Source organism: Strongylocentrotus purpuratus, unplaced genomic scaffold (assembly GCF_000002235.5).
Source record: "Strongylocentrotus purpuratus isolate Spur 01 unplaced genomic scaffold, Spur_5.0 spur5_scaffold_19, whole genome shotgun sequence".
NCBI lineage: Eukaryota > Metazoa > Echinodermata > Echinoidea > Camarodonta > Strongylocentrotidae > Strongylocentrotus > Strongylocentrotus purpuratus.
The window spans coordinates 13794211-13818459 of NW_022145604.1; the positions used below are offsets into that span (position 1 = coordinate 13794211).

Here is a 24249-nt window from a genome sequence, read left to right on the forward strand (position 1 = left end):
GAAAAATATGCGATAAAATTGACGATATCGTGAATTTTATCGCATATTTTTCACGATTTAGTCTATTCGCGATGTCCCTTCAGGGCCACCATAGTTTTTGCATTTAAAGAAAACAACTGGTTTGTATATCTCGCAAATTTAGATGATTCTATATTGCTTTGATATGATTTTTTAAATATTTTTTTTGTTGTTTCTTTTGTTTCGTTTAGTTTTTTTTCTTCAAATAAATATTTTTTAAATCAATTGTTATTCATAGTAGAGCTATTCCCAGTGGCGTAGCCAAGACTGTTTCAGATGGTGCACAGGGGTCATCGCTTTCCTGCAGGAGGGGACCAAAATCTTTATTTCATTCCACTTTTTGCGGGGGACGGGGCTCCTGAATGGGACCGGAAACTTGTAGGGTAGGGATAAACAGCCCCTGCTGCAGGAGGAGGCAAGAACCCTTCGCCCCCCCCCCCCCCGTTTCCCTCTTTTCTTCTTATTATTCTTTCTTTCCTTTTATCTTCTCTTTCCCTTTCCCTTTTTCCCTTCTCTCTGTCTCCCCCAGCTAGGGCTGGTTTTGTTTACGAAGCGCCCGTCAGGAGAGTACACGATAGAGTACACGATAAAATTGACGATATCGTGAACTTTATATCGTGAACTTTTCACGATAAAATTCACGATATCGTCAATTTCATCGTGAAAAGTTCACGGTAAAGTTCACGATATCGTCAATTTCGTGAATTTCTTCGTGAAAAATATGCGATAAAATTGACGATATCGTGAATTTTATCGCATATTTTTCACGATTTAGTCTATTCGCGATGTCCCTTCAGGGCCACCATAGATCATGCCTGGTAAATTCCCTTATCTATGAACATGATGAAATCAACAGCGAAGGGTGGGAACATTTTTATTGTTACAAATTTCCAGCCCCCTGTTTGAGCAGATGGCGATCGATGACGAAGCTATTTTGCCCTGGGAGATAAGCACGCTCTCGTTTCTGATTGGTCGATCATACGACCGGCGGGGTCTCTGATTGGCCAAGTAAAGCTGGGATTTCCAAAGAGTGGGTGGGGCATCATTAATTGGATGCCTATAAGAATACGCGACTGCGTCTTTGACGCCATTATCTCAAGTAGGTCTATGCTGATACTGATAAAAGAACGTAACTTTAATCGTACCTGCCTGTCGCTTAGTCACGCATTTTCAAGGAACCATCTCTCACGATGCTCTCAGCCAACAAATTCATTTTGAAAAACAGAAGTCTTGATAGATTTCATTCGGCATCATCTGAAACAGGTTGTCTGCACAGGTAAGAGTACATTTTCTTGCTCATAATGTAATACGGGGGCGGATACAGGATTAGTTAATTACAAAACAATGCCGAACAATTTCTGACTGAGAAAACTGGCGGAAGGGGGTTTAATATATTTATATATACATTAAAATACATATGAATAAAAAGATAAATGCAGGGAAAAACTAGTCTTATTGTGGGAACCCTTGGACATCATTGTACTCTGCAACAAGCATGATTCGCATCCATCACTGTTTTCTGTTCTGAGCATTTTTGAGAATATTATATACGTATTAGGCCCGTTCACACATAACACTTAGTGCGATTTGGATCGCAATGCAAAGGTCTATTTCGTGTTTGCGACCGTTAACACATGTCGATTTAGTGCGAATTGGATCGCGATGCAAAGATTGATGTTGTTGTTGTTGTTTTTTTTTTGGGGGGGGGGTGACCATTCACACACAGGGAGAATACTCGCTCGACGACAAGAACGTCCGAATGCTGCGCATGCGTGAATCTCGACGATATATGCGCGCTTGGAATCCTGGGATTAAATAAATCGACTTCTGAATTTCAATACCATTCACACAAAGTATCGCGATTATTCTGAACAAATCGAAAGGCTTACTGCGAATTGGAATCGCGAAGATAAGTGAAATTATTCTGTCCACACACGCAAAAAAAAATGATTTTCAATTTTTTATTTTTTTTTTTATTTTTAAATCTCACTTTTTCTGTAGGTGTAAACCTCCCTTATTGTTTGATTTCAAACGTATTCTTGTATATGCACCACATGATAACTAACTAATCTCTGTGTAATTTTTATAAACAAAAATATCACGACAATTTTCCCTCCAATTGTTTGACAGATACAATATGTCACCAAACGAGGAGTAGACCCGCTATGGCTAAACCTTCTACATGCACCGGTCCGGAGATCTAGCTATGGAGTTGATCGAGGCCAATATGTAGCTAATGAGCGACGGACAGACGGACAGACGGTCAGACGGAAGGAAGGGGGAATCGCCAGCAAGATGTCTACAATTTGTTACTTAAGCTATTGTTTTAAAGTAACATTTCAGATTTATATTTCATGTTTAAATTTTGTTGAGGGAAAAATAGTTTGAAATCCCTGTTGAGGGAAAAATAATTTGGAATCCCTGTTGGAGGATACATATTTTGGAATACCTATAGAGGGAAAAAGATTTTGGAATCCATGAGAGGGGACAAGATTTTCAAATCCCTGTGGAGGGAAAGATAATTTGGAATCCCTGTGCAGGGAAAGATAATTTGGAATCCCTGTGGAGGGAAAAATAATTTGGAATCCCTGTTGAGGGGTAAATAATTTGGAATCCCTGTTGAGGGGAAAATAATTTGGAATCCCTCTTGAGGGAAAGATAATTTGGAATCCCTGTGGATCAAAGTCAACTTCTGTTGAAAGGGCTGTTGGTAGTAAATAAATAAACTAACATTACTTTGATTCTTTTGAAGAGTGTATATTCATGAAATTGTAAGACGTGGGTATCAATGCATATTATATCGGATACAAAGGCGAATTGTACTTGTGATAATTTGTTTCTCAAAAATTCTAAAGTAATTTAAGGAGCTGGAACTCCAATACCATGATACAACGAATTTGTAAACATGTGAAGTGCGACTAAAAAATGCCTCGAAAAAAATTGAATGAATGTCTGTTTTATTTTCTTTAAACCTAATTTATTTTTGATTGATTGATTGATTGACTGATTGATTTGATTGATTGGTAGGTAGCTTGATTGATTTTTCGTGTCATTGATAATTGGGTGGTTGGGTTGTTGTATTGACTGACTGACTGATATATAGATTGGAAGATTGCTTGGTTGGTTGATTTTGTAATTGATTGGTTGTTTGTTTTATAGACTGAATTTTTCGACTGATTAGTTAGTTGTTGTTGGGTTCTTTACTAACTGACTGATTCCTTGATTGATTGATTGATTGATTAAATGAATGATCGGTTGGTTTGTTGGTTGGATGATTTCTTTTTTGATTGATCAATCGTTTGATATATTATATTTCCGATTAGTTTTGTTGTTGGTATGTTGGTTGATATTCGCAATGGATTGATTGATTGATTGGTTGTTGGGTTGATAGATTGAATTTTCGATTGGTTGGTTGATTGGTTCGTTTGCCGGTCGCTTACTTGCTTGTAGTAGTGTCCCATAATAAGGACTGCTGAAGTTCTAATGTTCCTATGTAACAGGTTAGAACTTTAATTGACCCAATTTTTTAAAATAAATTTTTACGTAGTCCCATAAACTATTTTATAAATTATTTTTCTATCATCCAAATTACATAGTAGCTACAATGATTATTCAGGGTAGTAATAATGATTGATAAATACTTTATAATTTAGAAATAAACTTTAAAGCAGCCCCCCCCCCCCCGAATAATAACGAGGGCCTGAGGTGGCGAGGGGCTCGAGCACTCTAAAATACTAAATGCATATTTAATATTTAATAGAACATTTCTTGCAACGTTAAACGATTCACAGTCTATAACAAATAATCTTTAAACCACTAGATGTTTATGCAAGGGAGGAATGGAAGTGGTGACGTTAAACAATACGATACATGTGATGAGGAATTGTTTATTTTGATACGTTTCAATGGCTGCGATATCAAAGTAACGTGCTTTGAATCGTCTTGACATGAATCCACTTGATATTGATGTTATATGTAACATGTTTAGTACAGGAACACTTTTCCGTTTTTTTTTTCATCATTTATTAATTGAATAATGATTACAAAGAAAAATACATCAATTATACTTCTATCAAAACATTAATTATACGTTTTTTTAACATAATTTTTTTTCTCCAGAGGTGATACTTTTCAACATATGCCCTCCAAAATATTTCTTTAAACAAAATGTCGAATATGTTGTAAAATTACATTTTCTTTTTTTTTTGTGTACATGTATTTAAAACTTAAGAAGCTATAGACTGATAAATACATTTTAAAAAACTATATATTTTTAATTTATATCACATTGCCTGCCTGAAATCATACCACTGTAATCATTTTTTTCATTATCAAACAATACTTTTGCTTTTCTGTAAGAAAAATTAAGAACTTGATCCAAAATAATCACAATCATGAAATAAATGATAATAACCCACAAATATTCGGTAATTTTGAACCATCCGTTAAAAAACGAGATTTACGTTTTATTCCACCTAATGCCAACGTTGGCTTTTTTTGTTGACTTTTTCGTGTTGGTTATAATACTCACAACCAGTCGGCCCACGTATTGTTACTATTAATTGAATAATTAATTAACGGTCACCGTATTTTTGTTAAAATGAGCTGAATTGGTATGATCGTATTTTATTGTATTTGGTCTAAAATTACCTTCATAGTAATTTTAGCTCCTAAAAGGGCACTAGAACTGTCATAAATAAAAATGAGAGCAATAACCATGCAATTTGAAGACATTTGCGGTCTGAAACAAGAACTCAACTATCTATCCCTTTAAAGTTGCGATGTCGCAATCGACTGCAATTGCAGTCATTGACGTAACAAAACGTTGCAATAAAGACACCTTGCCGAAGGAGAGATCACAGTGCATTGCGCAATAATATTTGAAGCCCCTGGGGGTACATTATATAGGGACACTTTTGATTGGCCGATGGAATAAACATAATTGTTTGTCTTGCATTCTAATCAAGGAACGTTATAGAAATGCGGATCATTTCTTCTCATAAATTAAAGAGGACTAGTTGGTAAATAATGTTAGCCTATCTCCCTTTGTACCGGTAAAATATTGGGAATCTAAAGCATGGTCCGAACTTTTCAGCTGTTTCAAATCATGTTTCGAACAAGGAGGGCATCAGAAGGGGCAATATTTAATGGGACTTTTATTCTAATTCACTCTTCCAAACTGAGGTAGCAACAATGAGAAAGCTCACAATTTGATTCCCTCTTCACCAGATTCCAACCTTCTCTTTAAAGTCACATTGTCGCAATCGACTGCAACTGAAGTCACTGACGTAATAAAATGTTGCAATAAAGACATCTTGCCAATGCGAGATCACAGTCCATTGCGAAATAATATTTGAAGGACGATAAAATCCAGAAAAGATCTCGCTAGAATAATTCTCAAAATACCGATTTAGAAAAAGAAAATTAAGGGTATTTTAGCTTACTAAAATTAAATGTTTTATTTTTCTCAGATTTTATCTCAGATAAAAAATAATCTAAAAATCCCGCATCTGGCTACCCTACGGATAATATATAACAAGCCTTATAAGTAACCCCATTATTATACCTAAGAGCATGTTGCCTAAGAGCATAGACATAAAACTCATTGCATGTACGAGCTTTGATATAACTTCATGTAAAGTATTTCTCATTGTTGTACGGTAAAATACGTGTTTTTGCAGTGTTGTTGTTGTTGTTGATGGTGGTTTAATGTAGATTATCAATGGATGGTTGGATCATTAAAGGTAATACAAAGTTTTGGTATGGGGTCATGAATTTGGTTCAAATGAACATATTGGAAGCATATGCGATCCTTCTATATTCTAATAAATTTTTCCAAACTGAGGTAGAAATAATGAGAAAGCTCACATTTTGATATCCCCCCCCCCCCTTCACCAGATCCCAACCTTCTCTTTAAAGTCACGATGTCGCAGTCGGCTGCAACTGCAGTCACTGACGTAACAAATCGTTGCAATAAAGACACCTTGCCAAGGCCAGATCACAGTCCATTGCGAAATAATATTTGAAGCCCCTGAGGGTACATTATAAGGACACTTCTGATTGGTCGATGGAATAAAGACGCGGGCTCTGATTGGACAGACGAGGTAATAAGATTTCCGGAAGTGCATGGGCGTAGGGTAATTAATGCACTTCGTCTTGCTGCCCTATATAAAGATATCATTAGTAATATATCTTCACTTGAGGGGGAGGAAGCCGTGGTATACGGCAGGAGCGAAACACTTTTATAGATGCATTTGTTCATCGATTTCTATTTCAATTTTAAACATAGTAGTCTTGATAGACTTCTTTTGGCATCATCTGGAGCAAATTGTCTGCACAGGTAAGAGAACATCTATGTATTCATTTTCATTGTAATTATCTATATAGGCAAAGTAAAATCATTTCTTGTTTCCCGTGAAGATAAGACAACCCTTATGAAGAGAGTTTTCGTTTTATTTCATATTTCATATTTCTCCGAAATTGGGGTGGTCTTTTCAATAATGGTAAAAAGGATCTATGAAATTGAAAGTGATAGAATAGCCTTATCTTTGGGGTTCCAGTAGCTTATGACTGAATTTATACTCTGTATGAAGTGTCTATTATTAGAAAAAAGCCATAATTCGTTTCCATCCTATTTATTAAAGCAATTTCATTTATCTTTTATTCATCATTTATTACACACTTTTTCATCAATCTTATTTTTTTAGATTTTTACTCCAGAAATTTGAGTTTTATCAATTATAAATTTGAAAAAATTGTGTTTTTTTTGTTTTTTTTGTTGTTGTTGTTGTTGTTGTTGTTGATTGACTGAGCAATCATAGAATCACTAACTACCGAACCCATTGATAATGCTAATTTTTAATCCTATCACCAAAGACCATTTTTTAGAGCTTACTTTCAATTCATTTCAATAAGTATTGTGATGTGATTTTGAATTTAGATACAATCTCGCTAAAATGATTCTTAGATTTATACCAATTTTTTAAAAATAAATCAAGGGTATTTTTTAGCTTACTAATATGTTGAAAGGGGATATTAAATGAAAAATCCCGGAAAGGTAAGGATTATTACCAAAAAATATGAATCTATATTGGAGTTAGATAAATGACATATTATTTTTGTCACAAAATAAATGTTCAAATGGGACCTTAGCACAGTTTGAATGTATATGATGACAATGCAGTTTTTAACCTTATAGCCATAAAATAGTGTATTTATTGTATTTTCTTGCATAAAAGACATGTATATCTCAGTTCGCACTACCTCTCCTTCCCATCCCTTCTTCTCCGGAGCTTACTTCGAAGTATCGGGTCATCGCGTTACCCACCCTTTGTGAAAACGTGCCCCTTTATTCACGAACTTAAGGGGATAATGTTTTTGAAATAAACCCCTCTCATCTACAAAGACGTGTCCTGTAAATTGGATCCGACCCTTCGGCAAATCTACGAAAGATCGCGTGATCTTCCGCTTTCGTATCACAAAGTCGTGTATTAAACGTGACGACCCGACCGGATGTGATGACCCGATGATTCGAAGTGAGCCCTTCTCTTACAACCTCATTCTCTAATCGCTTCATCTCCTGCTTTCTCATCCTATCTAATCGTCCCATTACTACATGCTCTCATGTCCTCCATTCCTTCTCTCTCCCTCCTAGCACTTTTAAAAATAATGGTCCACAATAGCTGTTACTTGTCATATTCCAAATATGAGAGCATTTTAAAAGTAATCCTTTGAAGGGATGTTTTTTCTATGACGCTCTTACACACTAGCATATCAAAAAGAATATAAACATTATACATATATGTTTTCACATTTCCTAGAAATCAACCTTCTCTTTAAAATGTTTCCTCTGTATGCCCCTACGTTACGTCTACATCACTTTGCCAACATTAATTTCGTACTTTCCCTAATTATCCTTTTATGAATGTAAGACAAGCTTTCTACAATTTTGCAACTTGTACAGATATAATATGTCTTCGAGTCAGCCTGCATCACAGGCGAGCGCTGGAGCCAACAGCTTGGGCTACAGCCCCAGTGGAATCAGGTCCGACAGCCGCGCACCCTCTTCAATTGCGACGCCGAAGGTTTACGCCCCATCTGCCTCAAAGATACCGTCCACGGGGAGCAAGGGCAAAAACTCTGGAGGCGGTGGCGGGCGTAGGAAGTAGACTGGACATTCGGGACCGGTCTGGAGATCTAGTTGATCGAGGCCAACTTATTGAGGTCCACGTAATTGTAGTGACAGACAGATTTGAAGGAGGAATCGCTAGCTGTTCAAATTTTGAAAAGCATATATAAGTATTATTATTTGATTCCAAATTTTATCCTATCATGCCCGTAACCATATAAGTAGCGTAAGCATGGGTGGAGTTGGTGTTGGTGGGGTGGAAAGGTGCCGGGCCGAGCAGCAAGCTCCTCAATGACCAGGCCCTGGCCATCCACAAATCATATATCTACAGTTGCTGGCTGTATTTAACGGTGCATGTCACTCACGTGCCTGGTCTTCGCCGCCTAATAAAAAAAAACCTCATATGATTGACGCCTCGGAGTAGGCTAAGTCTAACGCTAATAAAAAATTGCATTTAAAGGAGGTAATTTTTATTCAAGGAACTCCAGTCTACTCATTATTTTCCCTGAATTTTAAAGGAATACAAGTAACCATTAAAAATTTGCAAAGTTTCCCCAGGTTTTCATTGGCCAAATGATAGCAAAGGTAATGATGATGATGATGATGATGATAATGATGATTTATTGTGCAGTGCTCTACTTTCAATGTTGCTCGCCGAAAAATTTAATTTCTTTCTTATTATCCTTCGTTTCATGATGTTTTTCTTTCTAGAACGTTGTGATTTCGAAAAGTGCACCAATTGCGGCATTATAAATGACGGCACGGAGGCCAAATACCCTTTAATTTCCAATATCAAAGTATGTCTTTCAATGTGCAAAAAAAGTTTATGTATTCGTAATCGTGTAAAATGTACACGATAAGGCCTACAGCTATTGTGTAATTGTAGTAATGACGTTTAATTGGTCCTTTATTTAATATTAAAATATGACCTTTAATGTACAGTAAGTAATCAAATTGTTTCATCCTTACCCTGCTGGTTTGATTTAATTCTAATAAAATGTCCGCAAATTTAAAAAGTATTTGTTATCATGTACAAAACCATAGGAAAATAGGAAAATTGTTAATTTATAATAATCTGTTATTTCATTTGTCCGTTCTAGTTGCCCGTAAGGCATCAAATACCTTCAATTTCTTCTCCCTCTTAATTTGTTTTAAATTTCATCTGTCAATGAGTCTCTGTAATTGTCTAATATTCTACATTAAAAAGCCTCGAATGAAAGAAAATATATTATAGCCTATTGATTATCATTTCGAGATGTACATTAAAAAAATGTGTGAATTGCCTCAATGCGGATCATCTAAATCAGGCCTTCTCAACAAGTTTATTAGAAGTACCAAAACGAAAAGAATTTGTAGTTGAAGTGCCACCCTGTACGGTTGACTGTGCTGCGAGGGAGCGTAGCGACCGAGCCGAAAATGGGTGGGGTCCAGGGCGAAGCCCTAAAGGGGGGGTAGCAGGGGGCGGAGCCCCCTGAAGCTGGTGGATTTAGGGCTTTTAACACCATTTCATTCCACAATATAATCAATCATAATTTCATAATGATGTGAAAAAAATAGTACAATTCCTGAGTACGATTACACTGGAGATATATTTATATGTAGTTTTTTTGTGTGCAATAAACACGTGCAATAAAGTGAAAATCAAACAAACAAAAACAAGATGTTTCCAGATATTGGCAATGTTAAAATTGGTATCCCATCGTAAGCTAAATTGTAAATTGTTGTTCAGACCTTAGGTTTAGATTCGTATAAAATGGTAAAAAACAATAAATTCCCCTTTCTTCCTGTTTGTTAAGCAGGGATTTTGGGCTCAAATTCGACTGCAACTTCTTGATTTAGCTGGGTATTTAATTCTAAAATATATATTTTCTTTCTTTCTTTTTGTTTTTTGTTTTGTTGCAACAATCGCGCGCCACTCCGACTGACCGCAAGCGCCACAAGTGGCGCGCGCGCCGCCAGTTAAGAAGGCCTGATCTAAATGGTTGATTAGTTTGTGTTGTTATTGTTTGACTGAAATATTGATTGATTAAATGATTGAAAGGTTGATTGATTGAGTGATTGAGAAAAACTATTTCCTTCAATCCAAGCTGGAAAAATACTGGATTGTAAACTATTCTATGACGCCACCCCTTAGAGATGTTACAAACTTCTGATTGGTCGATGATTACAGAGCGCGGGCTCTGATTGGACAGATGAGTTTGGAATTCCCCAATAGTGGGCGTGGCATATTATATATTATCATACACTAATAGGATACAACATTATAAACATAGCATGATGTACAGTATTTTGAATATATATATATATATATATATATATATATACACTGTCGCTCATAACGGTGGAATATTTTAGTTTTACCTCAATTTATGGAATTATTTTAAAAATTATTTAAAAATAGTAGATATAGATAATAGTATACATTCTCAGATTTTATTGAATAATAACTTGCCAATGTGTGTTTTGCGGAACTGCTAAAGCATGTGTATGCTAATATGCTTATTAACTAGGGGACCTACGCTCTCAAGTCATAAATGACAGTAATGAGGATTAATGCCCCACAAAAGGGCACTAATATAGCACATCGACACGGTTTTGATCCTGGGGCCTCACAGTTACGAGGCCATTGTTTTGTCACTGAACCATGACTGTACGCAGCGGGGGCTAGGGTAGGGGGCAGTTTCCATAATTAAAAAAACACACAGAAAATGCAATAAATTTTCAATAATTTATTGCATTTTACCCCTGTCCCTAACATAAAAAAAATCCTATCGACAGCCATGCATTATGGCTCAAGGCATGGGCACACATAATTTTGTTTAATGTTAGGCACTGGGGTTAAATGCAATAAATTATTGAAAATGTATTGCATTTTTTGTGTTTTTTTTTTATTTATGGAAACTGCCCCCTACCCTAGCCCCCGCTGCGTACAGTCATGATTCAGTGACAAAGCAATGGCCTCGTAACTGTGAGGCCCCAGGATCAAAACCATGTCGATATGCTATATTAGTGCCCTTTTGTGGGGCATTAATCCTCATTACTGTCATTTATGACTTAATGGCATAGGTCCCCTAGTTGATAAGCATAATAGCATACACATGCTTTAGCAGTCACACAAAACACACATTGGCAAATTATCATTCAATAAAATCTGAGAATGTATACTATTATCTAGATCTATTATTTTTAAATTATTTTAATTTTTTTTCCATAAATTGGAATAAAAAAAGAATATTCCACCTTTATGAGCGACAATGTATAATAATAATATTTAATTTTTATATAGTGCTTAATACAAATGTCTCTAAGCGCTTTACAAATATACTACTCAATATCTCGCTCTCTCTCACTCTATCTCTCTCTCTCTCTCTCTCTATTCCACTATCTCTCTCTCTCTCACTCTCTCTCTCTCTCTCCCCCCCCCCCCTTCTCTCTCTCTCTATCTCTCTCTCTCTCTCTCTCTCCCCCCTCTCTCAACCCCTCCCGGTGTTTCAAAACAGTTATTAACAAAGCTAGTGAGAATTGACGAATGCCTTGCTGTAATGAGAAACAAGTCTTCTTGTGGGGAAGCCTTTGGCATCCACTTCTTCCAAGGCGCCCTGTAGTCACCGCAACAAGTATGCCCTGTGCAACGTTTTTTTCTTCAAAATTGGGGGCTAAAGTATTTACGAACAGGTAGAGCGCAGCGAACGTTGATTATTGTGGGGTCCAGGGGCAAATCCCTGGTTGGGTCCAGGAGGCAGAGCTCTCAGCCCCCTAATGCTCAGGTTATTTAGGCATTAAATTACGGTCAGATGAGCACATTTTTATTTCTTATTCGGGACAGTGGCAGGTCACTATATTTGTTTGTTAATGACGTAAATCGTGGTCTGAAGCAATATTTCATTCAGATTCAGATTCAGATTCAGATTTTATTACCGTTTCAAAACAAACAAAATATAAACAGACATAATATAATACAGTCAAATATAATATAAACAAAGTAAATTCAGTATTATGTAGAACAAAATTTAGTTGATAAGAAATATTGGGAAAAAACAGTACTGAACAATAGAAAAAAAAATGACCTTGATGAAGTAATTCAAAACGGAGGGGCTTGCTAAAAAAGCAGAGCTTGTATGAGGCAAGCCCCTGACTTAGTTACATGGATACGCTTAAATAATTATGGTCGAAAGCTAATACCAGTAAAACACACTAAAAGGGAATACAAAAAAAAAAGAAAAAGTAAAAGTAAAAATAAAAGTAAGATAAATATAGTAACAGAGAGAGAGAGAGAGAGAAAGGGGAGAGAGCAAGAGAGAAATAGAGAGCGAGAGAAAGGCAGGAAGAAGGAGATGGGGACAGGAGGCAGGTACACCACCAGGTCGTTAGGCTTGTTTAGATTATTCTTAAAAAAGAAACAAAAAAGGAGGAAAGGAGGAATAACAAAAGGAAAGATTTGTTTTATCTTTCCGTAGGTTTAGATTTTTGAGCTTGGCTTGTTGGTGGGGAGTATTGGCTGATTAATGTTTTCCTAAGTTTACGTTTAAAATTGCTAAGACTAGGGGCTTCTTTTATATCGTTGGGAAGAGAATTCCAATAGGCACATCCAGCGAAGACAAATGAATTCTGTGCAAATAATGTTCGTGTTAAGGGTAAGTGATAACAGTTCCGTTGTCTAGTCGGGTAATTGTGTACAGAGGCATTTTTGCAGAACATATCAGAAAAAATTGCGGGGAGGTCGTCTTTACTTAGTTTGAACATAAATTGGCCGAGTTGGAACACATAGATATCTTTCACTTTGAGAATATTATTTTCGAAAAATAAAATATCTGTATGAGATCTGAATTGTGTTTGAAATATTATCCTGAGTGCTTTTTTCTGCAGCAGTAGGATCCTATTTAATTGTGTTTGTATTGCACATCCCCATGCTATAATCCCATAATTAATGTATGGTAATATTAAGGTATGATATAATGTAAGAAGAGTTCGAGAAGGAAGAAAGTATTTGAGTTTATTGATAATACCGATGTTTCGTGAAATGGTTTTGCATATATTATCGATGTGAGTTTTCCATGATAATTTTTCATCAATAAACACTCCCAAGAATTTGGTTGTAGAAACATTAACAAGAGCAGCGTTATCAAAAATAATTTCACCTGGCAAACTATTGATTTTGTTGCTAAATAGCATGTAATTGGTCTTCTGCAGATTAAGTGATAGTTTATTAGCCTTGATCCAGTCAGTTACATTTTTTAGTTCAGAGTTTACAGTTCTAAGTAGTTGGTTCGCATTCTCATGAGAAAAGAAAATGTTGGAGTCATCTGCAAAAAGTATAAATGATAATAAATTTGAAGATTTTTGAATGTCATTAATATAGGTAATAAAAAGAAGGGGGCCGAGTAGGCTACCCTGCGGTACACCACAGGTAATAGGAAGTGTAGAAGAATTACAGTTGTTAACCGATACAAATTGAGTCCTATCTGTAAGGTAACTCCTGAACCACTCCAAGGCCTTCCCTCTAATACCATAGTGAGAAAGTTTGTGAAGAAGAATTTCATGGTTTATAGTGTCGAAGGCCTTGGAGAAGTCCAGGAATATACCTACAGTATGCAAACCTTTATCAATGGAAGTGGTAACTGTTTTCATAAAAGACAAAATTGCATGCGAGGTGCTATGATTTTCACGGAAACCAAATTGGAAGTGTGAGAAAATATTGTATTTTTTAAAAAACGTGGTTGTTCTTGTAAAAACAAGTTTCTCAAGAACTTTAGATAACGAGGTAAGTAAGGATATGGGACGATAGTTAGTAACGAGTTGATTATCACCTTTCTTAAAGAGGGGTATGACCTTGGCGATTTTCATTTGATTAGGTACCCGACCTGTATGAAGTGAAATATTAAAGATATGCACCAAGGGATGAACAACAGCTCTGATAATTTTCTTTAATAAGAAGTTGGGAATACAGTCAAACCCGGCGCTCTTCTTAATCAGAAGATTGTTAACAATGTTTATAATTTCTCGAGTGTTTGTAGGATTAAAAAAGATGGAATTTTGGTTAGGGTTGACAAGAAAATCGTTAAATGATTTGGTACTCTGTGGCACTTGTTGTGCCAGTTTGTTACCCACTTGTGAAAAGTACGAGTTAAAATTTTCAGCGATTGTATCAGCATCATCGGTGATAGTATTATTGGTTTTGATTTTTGTTATTGCTGATCCTTTTTTCTTCTTATTTAATACACCATTAATGATTTTCCATGTATTCTTCATATCATTTTTGTACAAATTGAGTTGTGAAGTATAGTATTCTTTTTTTGAAATACGTAATAAAGTGGTAAGGGTGTTTTTATATAATGTGTACTTAGAGCGAGATTCGTCACTAGGTTTTGTAATATATTTATAATACAAGTTATTCTTGCGGTTGATAGATCTTAAAAGCGATTTTGTAATCCAAGGATGAATTGGGATCTTTTTATAGTTTGATCTCCGGTGGGTGGTGAGGGGAACATGAGTATTTAAAGACGCTGTAAGCTTATTGATAAAGAAGTCGTACGATTCATCAACATCTAATGAATCAAAAACGTTCGACCAGTCTATTAAGTCTAAATCACTGATTAAATTAGTAATATTATCATCAGTTATTTTGCGATATGGAGTAGTGATCGTCGCTTTTTTGACAAGTTTATTTATACACAACTTAGCAAAAACTGGAAAATGATCAGAAATGTCATTTAGGATGATACCGGCTTTGGGGATGGGGTAGGTTATATTGCTAAATATATTATCAATAATAGTAGCTGAATTTTTTGTCACTCTTGTGGGTTTAGTGATAAGTGGTAAGAAAGAATTGGATAAAAAAGTTTCAAGAAACTCTTGCGAAACGTTGTTAATGTTGCGATTCATTAAGTTAATGTTGAAGTCACCCATAATACAGCAATCTTTGTTTTTCAACAGAGGATCTAGCAGAAGGTCATTAAGAGTTCTTAGAAAATTTTGAGTATTTGATTGAGGAGGTCTGTATAAAACGCCTACAATTAAGTTTTTTCCACTTGGGTTGTTAATTTCAACAAAAAGGGATTCTAAAACATCGTTAGATATAGTCATATTAGGTTTAAGAGCATATTCATATAGTTGCGGTATGTAAAGTGCAACACCACCACCGGGTCTAAAAGTTCTGTTATTAACAACCAAATTAAAATCTGTGAGTGAATAGAGGGAACATGGGTTTTCGGAAAACCAAGTTTCTGTTAATCCTATAATTGAAGATTTGGGAAGCTGGTTACTGTCTATGAATAATTTAAGTTTATCAAAATTTTTATTGGCACTTCGAATATTTAGATGGAGAAGAAAAAGGTTTTCCTCACAACTGTTTGATTGTAGAAAAGATTTAAAATTGTGTTCAGTAAAGTAGTGTGAAGTAACGAGTTGCCCACATTCATCATTTGGATCAAAGTTGTAATTAAAATCAGATGTGTTTTTATCCATAGAATTAATTATATATGTATCATAATTGGAGTTGCCTATAAAACTAGCGCCATGTTGCGACGAAAGAGACAGCAAGCCATCGTTATCAACCGAGCTGAAAGGGAAGTCAGAAAAATCAGCCATAAGAGGGGGGAGGTAATAAACTAGTGATGCCTAACAAGTGGGTTTCACGATACCATGTTCCTGCTCCTGTGCCCGTAGGAGAAGAGGGGATGAGGAAGATCATACTGTAAAAAAGAAGGGGGGAAAATGAAAATGACAGGAAAGTCGAAAGTGAAAAATAAGTGACAAATAGAGAAAACAACAAAAGGAAGACAATTACAAAAACAAAAACAAGACAAACAATGGAAACTGTCTATCTAGTTCGGATTGGAACAAGAAGATAGTAAAAAAAAAAAAAAAAAAAAAAAAAAAAAAAAAAAAAACGCTTAATAGAAAGAAAACGCTTAATAGAAAGAAAACAAAAACAAAAACATGTGGTATCCGTCCCTCCTGACGCATACAAAATACGAGTATAGGACATAATTTTGTAAGTAAATGAAATGCATAAAGAAACACCAATATAAAAAACAAAATTGAATTCCTGTTCTGTACTCTGAAAATTCGTGAAATCGATTAACGGGTTGCAACAGAAAAGAAACTTTATAGTTGACGCAGTTTCAGCAGTTTCAGAAATTCAATTTCATGCGATTATGAAGTTATTCAATGGAGAAATTCAGTAAATAAACAGATCAAACTCAAGGTCTTCGTAGACCATAGGCCTAATATTAATACCACGTTCTTGCAGGATTTAGAAGATCGATCTCATAGAATTTAAAATAATAATAATAATAATAATAATCAGACCAGAACCAAAACAGTCAAGATAGAACGATAACTATTTTTTACCCAGGTGCGAAAGCAGAATACAGGAAAATTATTAAGCACAAATTTTATATTGTAATTCGCCTGGTAAACATGTATTGCTATTTTGTCAACAAAAAAGAAAAGAAAAACAGTATTCGTCTGTAGTGATATACACCAATAAAAAAGTAGCTCCCTATATCATGTAAAAGGCTGGTCTTTGTCCTAGATAAGACTGAGGTCATATAATCAATGAATAGTTCAAAAAAGAAGCGGAAATTGAATGTGAATGGGCATATTAATTACTAGAGAGAAACAAATATAATTACTTATATACCGTCAGTTCAATATTCCATAATATAACTAGTAAAACATAATCGGTATATATAGATTGAGTTGACCACTCTCACAGTGAATTCATAACTTTTCCTTTGAGAATAGTATTAGATAAAGTATACACAGATCGATGTCTATAATAATGTAAAATGGTAATAAGAGGCAAGAATGTGTCCATCCAACCTCGAGCACTGAACTGTTGACATAATATTTTAGATAGCTTAGTTAAGATATTAGCCTACTTTATAGCCAACAATTAACGTTTGTTTGTTTGTTTATTTATTTTTATTTCTGCATTTTCAAAATAAAACATAATCATATACATAAAGTAACAAATATTTCTTCATTTTACATGATTATACATTTTTAAGTACATTGAATAAGATGCATACAAACACAAATATAATTTCAATGAAAAAAAAGAAAAAAAAGAAAGATAAATTACAGAAAATGCAGGAGACCGCCATCATGAGCGGTAAGCTTGAAATCGATGGCGGCCTCGAGAGAATAGCGGCAAACTCTTAAAAAAATATAGTTGTACACACGAAATTGATCAAGTGGGTGCAGTGAAAGTGCATGTGCAAGTGCGAATAGGGTTCTGGTATGTAATGTTTATAATACAATACTATTGTATTTTAAGAATTAATAAATTAAAAATAAATTCGAATTAAGAGACGAAGTTTAATGAATAACGATTTTGTATGAGGATATAATGTGACGTTTTAGTGTCGCTTTAAAAGAATAAAGGGTCGAGCATGATTTAATTAGTTGAGATAAATTGTTCCATAAATCGGGGCCATGGTGTCTGATTGATTTATGTGTAATCAACAATCTGGGGTTAGTTAAATGAAAATTCTCAGAAATACGAGTTGGATAAGAATGAATTGTATTATTATGAACAAAAAAATTATCGAATGAAGGTGGCAGTTGCTTATTCATGTATTTGAACATAAAAATTGCAACTTGGAGAGTATGTAAGTCAGTGACTTTTAAGGTTTTTAACTTAAGAAATAATGGGTCTGTATGGGCTAAAAAAAGAGATCCAGTACAAATACGCAATGCCCTTTTTTGTAATAAAAGAATTGAATTAAGTTTGGTTACACCACAATTTGCCCAAACAATATTACAATATGTTATATATGGAAGTACTAGTGTGTTATACAATAAAAATAACGTAGTATGGGGCAAAAGAAATTTTAACTTATTTATTATTCCAACACTTCTCGATATACACATAGATACATAATGTAAGTGATCATTCCATGTTAAATTTTCGTCAATAAAAACTCCTAAAAACTTTAATGTCCTTTTTTGTTCGATTGCCATATTATCAATTTTAATATTAATACGGAAATTAGTCAAATGAGAATTATAGTGTTTAAAGTGCATAAAATGTGTTTTTCTTATGTTTAATGAGAGCTTATTACACTTAAACCAGTTCGAAACTTTGTGTAATTCACAATTTAAAATATTCACTAATGATTCTAATTTCTTATGAGAGCAAAACATATTTGTGTCATCTGCAAAAAGAATAAATGACAATAAAGAAGATGTGTTGGATAAATCATTTATGTATAAAAGAAATAACAGTGGGCCTAAAATGGAGCCTTGGGGAACGCCACAATTAACGGAAAGTAAATCCGAATTAAGACAGTTAAAATTAACATATTGTTTTCTATTTGTTAAATAATCCTTAAGATATGAGAGGACTTGGCCCCGAATACCATAAAAAGAGAGTTTTTTGAGTAAAATATTATGATCGAGCGTATCAAACGCTTTACTGAGATCTAAAAATATACCAATTACGTGTTCTTTATTTGCTATGGCATTAGTAATCTTATCATAAATTTGTACTAAGGCCAAGTCAGTGGAGTGATTTTTCCTAAAACCATATTGATTTAAATTTAATATTTGGTGAGTATTTAAAAAATTGATTAACCTATTATAGACAATTTTCTCTAAAACTTTAGATATGCTAGGAAGAATAGATATTGGACGATAATTACTAATTTCATGCGAATCATCTTTTTTAAAGATCGGAATTACCTTCGCTATCTTAAGTAAATCTGGAAAAACACCTTGCAAAAAAGACTGATTAATAATATGGCTAAGTGGACTTGCAATAACATGTATTATTTGTTTTAAAAGTGATGTACTAATTCTATCACAACCTTGAGCTTTGGACATGCTTAATGCTTTAGTAACGGTAATAATTTCATTAGGGTTTGTTGGACTTAAAAAAAGTGATTGTTGGATTCGATCTGATAAAAAGTCAGTATAATGAATGTTAGGAGGACTATCAATTTTACTTGCAAGTTGAGGCCCAATATTGGTGAAAAATGAATTAAAATAATTAGCATAATTACTAGAATCCTCAATTATAACATTATTTAAGGTGAACTCATCTTTTGGTAAAGGGTCTATTTTTTTCCCCATAATTTCTTTAATAATTTTCCAAGTAGCATATGTGTTACAACTAGCCCTCTTTAATTTATTTGAAAAGTGTAGCTTCCGGGATATTCGAATTAATTTTGTTAATTTATTACGGTATATTTTATAAGTTGTTAAATTTACATCAGTTTTGTTACGTATATATGTTTTATACATGCGATTTCTAGTTTGTATTGATTTTAGTATACCTTTCGTTATCCAAGGGTTATTTGGTTTATTATTTTTACGTTTAACTTTCGCTATAGGAATATTACTATCATAATAAGTTTGTAATTTATTATTGAAAATTTCATAGGCAATATTTACATCGTTTACATTATATACGTCCACCCATTCCTCTACAGCTAAATTCTGCTTTAATAATTCAATATTATGAGGGGTTTCTTTTCGATACATAATATTATTAAGTGGTTTCAATTGGGAAATTTCATGTTCACATATTACAAAAATAGGTAAATGGTCAGAAACTTCTGAGCATAATAATCCTCCAGTTATTTTTTTAGTAAATGCATTAGAAAAAATATTATCAATAAGCGTTGAGGAGTGTACATTTATTCTAGTGGGCTTACTAATATATGAACAAAATCCATATGAACGCATCAAATGAATAAACCTGTCAGAGTTTCTACTATTATGGGGTAAAGAAAGAAAATTTATATTAAAATCACCCAGAAAATAAACATGTTTATTTTCCTCAGATATTTTATGAAGACATGATTCAAAATTGTTATAGAATAAATCAAAATTACTGTCAGGGGGTCTATAAATCAAACCAATAACACAATTTTTCAGTTTATCATTATCAATTTCAATAAATGATACTTCTGTCTGTTCAAATTTAATATCATGACGGACTCTAAATTTCAAATTATCAGCAATATAAAATGCTACCCCGCCGCCTCTCCTTCCTTCACGATCAGCCCTTATTAATGTGTAATTAGGTAAATTAAATAACTGGGGAGAGTCATGATGTAACCAAGTTTCACTTACTCCAATTACAGAAAAATTAAAATTATTTAAAGACTGAAGGAGATTTTCAAAATATTCAAAATTTCTATTTAAACTTCTAGAATTAATGTGTAATAAGGAGATATTATTCAAATTATCTTTAAATGTATCATTAAATTCCAACGGTGTATAATATTTACTTTCATTTACAGAATCATTAAATGTATTATCTAATGATGTGGGGAAAGGTAAGTTAGAAGCTATCGTCTCCATCAAACAAAGGGGTAAAGGTTATATTCATGTTGATGAGTGCATGTGCACGTGCGTGCGTGTGAATTACATTGTTCAGGTGCAGGTGCATATACAAAATACAAATCTTCAAAGCATTAACCAAAACTTCGACACCCATCATGACAAAATCGATTGCAAAAGCGCATAAGTGGCTCTCAGCCAACGCCCAATAAACAAAACTTACACTAATCAAATCTATTATGAATAGTGGCTTAGTGAATTGAAAAAAATACTTTATAACTGTGTTTCCAGTGTCAAATGCCATTTCATAATAATATGAATTCTCCCACCGATTAGGGCGCTTTTCGGCGGCGGGAGGTAGGATAAAAAATAAAAAAGCAATGAAACAAACGAAACCTGCGTGCAAGGAATGATTTATGTATTCATTGCTAACTAGTTTGACTGGACAAAAAGAAGGCACACTCAAGTGTAAAATTTGACAATACAAGTGGCAATGCGACAGGGAAAGATATGCGAGTAGCAAACGTGTAATTCCGGTAGCAAAAGATGGTATGTGTCTTTATTCAAGAACTTCAAAGCTGAGAATTGTATTTACATACAGTATCCTTTTAAGTAGAGGGTGAATTTAGTAACCCAATTAGGAGAGGAATGATGCGCATATTCATTCAGATTAAGCACTGGACTGAAATGAATTTACATTAAAGATCACTCCTTTCATTCACTGCGGTAACCAACCAGTCAATAATGCAACGAGTAGTGCTTGTTCGCTTTTGTTAAGGTAATTCTTAAGGAACTTAATGACATATTTGTTAATAGTATATTTTAACATAGTTAAACAAAATGTTACATTATTGATAAGTTCACAACATATGCGATAGTAGTAAGGATAATACATACCAAGCTATAGAATGATGTAATTTAAATGATCGTGTGAAACACGCGGAGGTTAAAGAGCCCCATTGTCGACATAAAATAAGTGATTAAAGTGCGACCAGCTACAGGAGAAGGAAATTCCATTAACAAATGCGTAATTCAGTAGGAGAAGAACAATGTATGAATTAATTCAAAGTTAACAAAGATAAAGACCCAGTGAGTAGGTCGTTCCACCAACTTATGGATGTACCCCCCCCCCCCCCCGGTACGAGCAACAAGCTACATCAACCTGTACCTAACAAACAAAACCTCAATTCTTGGAATCCAGCTTGGAATTAGCTTGCATACCTTAGCTGCTGCCACGTCGGGCAAACCCTGGGCAAACTTTCAGGTTGTTACACTGTTGATAAGTTCACGATAGTAGTAAGGATAATACATACCAAGCTATAGAATGATGTAATTTAAATGATCGTGTGAAACACGCGGAGGTTAAAGAGCCCCATTGTCGACATAAAATAAGTGATTAAAGTGCGACCAGCTACAGGAGAAGGAAATTCCATTAACAAATGCGTAATTCAGTAGGAGAAGAACAATGTATGAATTAATTCAAAGTTAACAAAGATAAAGACCCAGTGAATAGGTCGGTCCACCAACTTATGGATGTACCCCCCCCCCCCCCCGGTACGAGCAACAAGCTACATCAACCTGTACCTAACAAACAAAACCTCAATTCTTGGAATCCAGCTTGGAATTAGCTTGCATACCTTAGCTGCTGCCACGTCGGGCAAACCCTGGGCAAACTTTCAGGTTGTTACACTGTTGATAAGTTCACGATAGTAGTAAGGATAATACATACCAAGCTATAGAATGGTGTAATTTAAATGATCATGTGAAACACGCGGAGGTTAAAGAGCCCCATTGTCGACATGGAATAAGTGATTAAAGTGCGACCAGCTACAGGAGAAAGAAATTCCATTAACAAATGCGTAATTCAGTAGGAGAAGAACAATGCATGAATTAATTCAAAGTTAACAAAGATAAAGACCCAGTGAATTGGTCGGTCCACCAACTTATGGATGTACCCCCCCCCCCCCCGGTACGAGCAACAAGCCACATCAACCTGTACCTAACAAACAAAACCTCAATTCTTGGAATCTAGCTTGGAATTAGCTTGCATACATTAGCTGCTGCCACGTCGGGCAAACCCTGGGCAAACTTCCAGGTTGTTAGGAACAACCCCTGTCAAGAAAGCATGCATGCATGCATACAATTTAAGCAAGCAGTAAACAGGTCTCTAATTGTATTTAAAAAAAAAAAAAGGATCATTCCAAAATAATGGGGAGTTGATTGATAAAACGTAAAACTTAAAGAGTAACATGCAATATTGATGAAGGAACTGCATGCATGTTGTTAATTTTTCACAAAAGAGTATAACAAATTATGAATTACGTATAACATGTATTATGTGACAAGTTCCTGTCATGAGCAAGTATTAATGAATTCAGCCGTAATGACCTACATTATAAAACAGAAGAAGAAGAAGAAGAAGAAGAAGAAGAAGAAGAAGAAGAAAGAAAAAAAATCACTCACTCACATTCTGCCATGGTTGAATCTTCAAATGAGACGCAACAAAAGGCAAATCTGACAAATCTTATTCAGAGTAGCACGAATTACTATTTTAGTAAAGCGAGTAGCAAAACCAGGAGTATAATTTGATAAACACGTACACGTTGTGTGGTGTCATATTCAAGTTGTTCGTAGAATAAGATTTACTAGAGTATCGTATAGAAATATGAGTCATCTTACATGGTATGTTGGTTGATCTTATTCTTCAAAATCATTCCACTTAGTCGTGCCCTTTTCCTTCCATTGCAGATGGACCTCCGTTCCCTTGACGAAAATTCTTGTAGCTAGCCCCCGTTCCTTTCGCAGCTTGTACGCTTCATTCGCTAGGATTCCGCGACGAATTTTCATTGCGGGCGGGAGGTCGGTCCTTACCGACAAACGCGATTGGGCGTGGCCGGGCTCAGCTGGGGCCTTCGTACGCTTTCTCTGTTGCTCTTCGAAAGCCGCCAAGACGCTATTCCTGTCGAGCATGTAGCAAAATCTCGCTGATGATGTTGATGAATGTACACTAGAAAATACTAGAGATTGAAGGAATACATACTCAATACCGTGTAGGGCAAATGTTTACATTGATATTCTAAGAGTGAACAAGTTTTCTTGGAAATCATTAGCAAGGCAGTCAACTGTATAGAAAATAAATAAACAGATTGATATAATTGATAATAAAAGGTAACCCCCGATATACTTCCCGGTTCTGGATAAGACTTAAAACATGCAATGCATGTGCATTCAAATATTGTAATATGATATAAGCTAAAACATTAAGTGATACTTTGCAAGTTATTCAGTGTAGGAATTCAGAAAAATAAACAAAACAAACTCAGGGTCTTCATAGACCATAGGCCTACTACCAAGGATTTAGTAGATCGATCTCATATGATTATCAAAAAACAAAAACAAAAAACAATGAGACCAGAGCCAAAACAGTCAAGGTAGAGCGATAACAGTTTTTTTTTTTTTATCAGTGCGAAAGCGAAATACATGAAAAATTAGTAAGCATGAATTTTAAATGTTAATTCGCCTGGTAAACATGGTAAACCTGAAAGTGATTAAATTATATAAATAACGAAGATGGCAATTGGAGTTGCTGTCTATTCGAGGGAAACTACGAGTCAAATGACGTTGACCCTTTATTTTTATGATTACATTTTATAGGTACAAAATAAATTTATGTTTAAAATATAATACAAGCGAGTACCGTATCAGCTCTTCCTCTCACATATTTCAAAATTTTGAGACAGATTTGTTTTGTAGAGCAATATATATATATAGGCAAGGGTCGCGCTAAGTTCCGTTTTTGCGTCCCGGAC

At 34.8% G+C, this 24249-nt stretch overlaps 1 long non-coding RNA gene across 1 annotated transcript; it reads left to right on the forward strand.

Moving 5' to 3' along the window:
- Window positions 1–6216: 6216 nt before the first annotated feature.
- LOC105437495 lies at window positions 6217–8301 on the forward strand. Its single transcript, XR_970626.2, has 2 exons — window positions 6217–6358; window positions 7982–8301. It is a non-coding gene; the product is annotated as an uncharacterized LOC105437495 (long non-coding RNA).
- Window positions 8302–24249: the final 15948 nt, after the last annotated feature.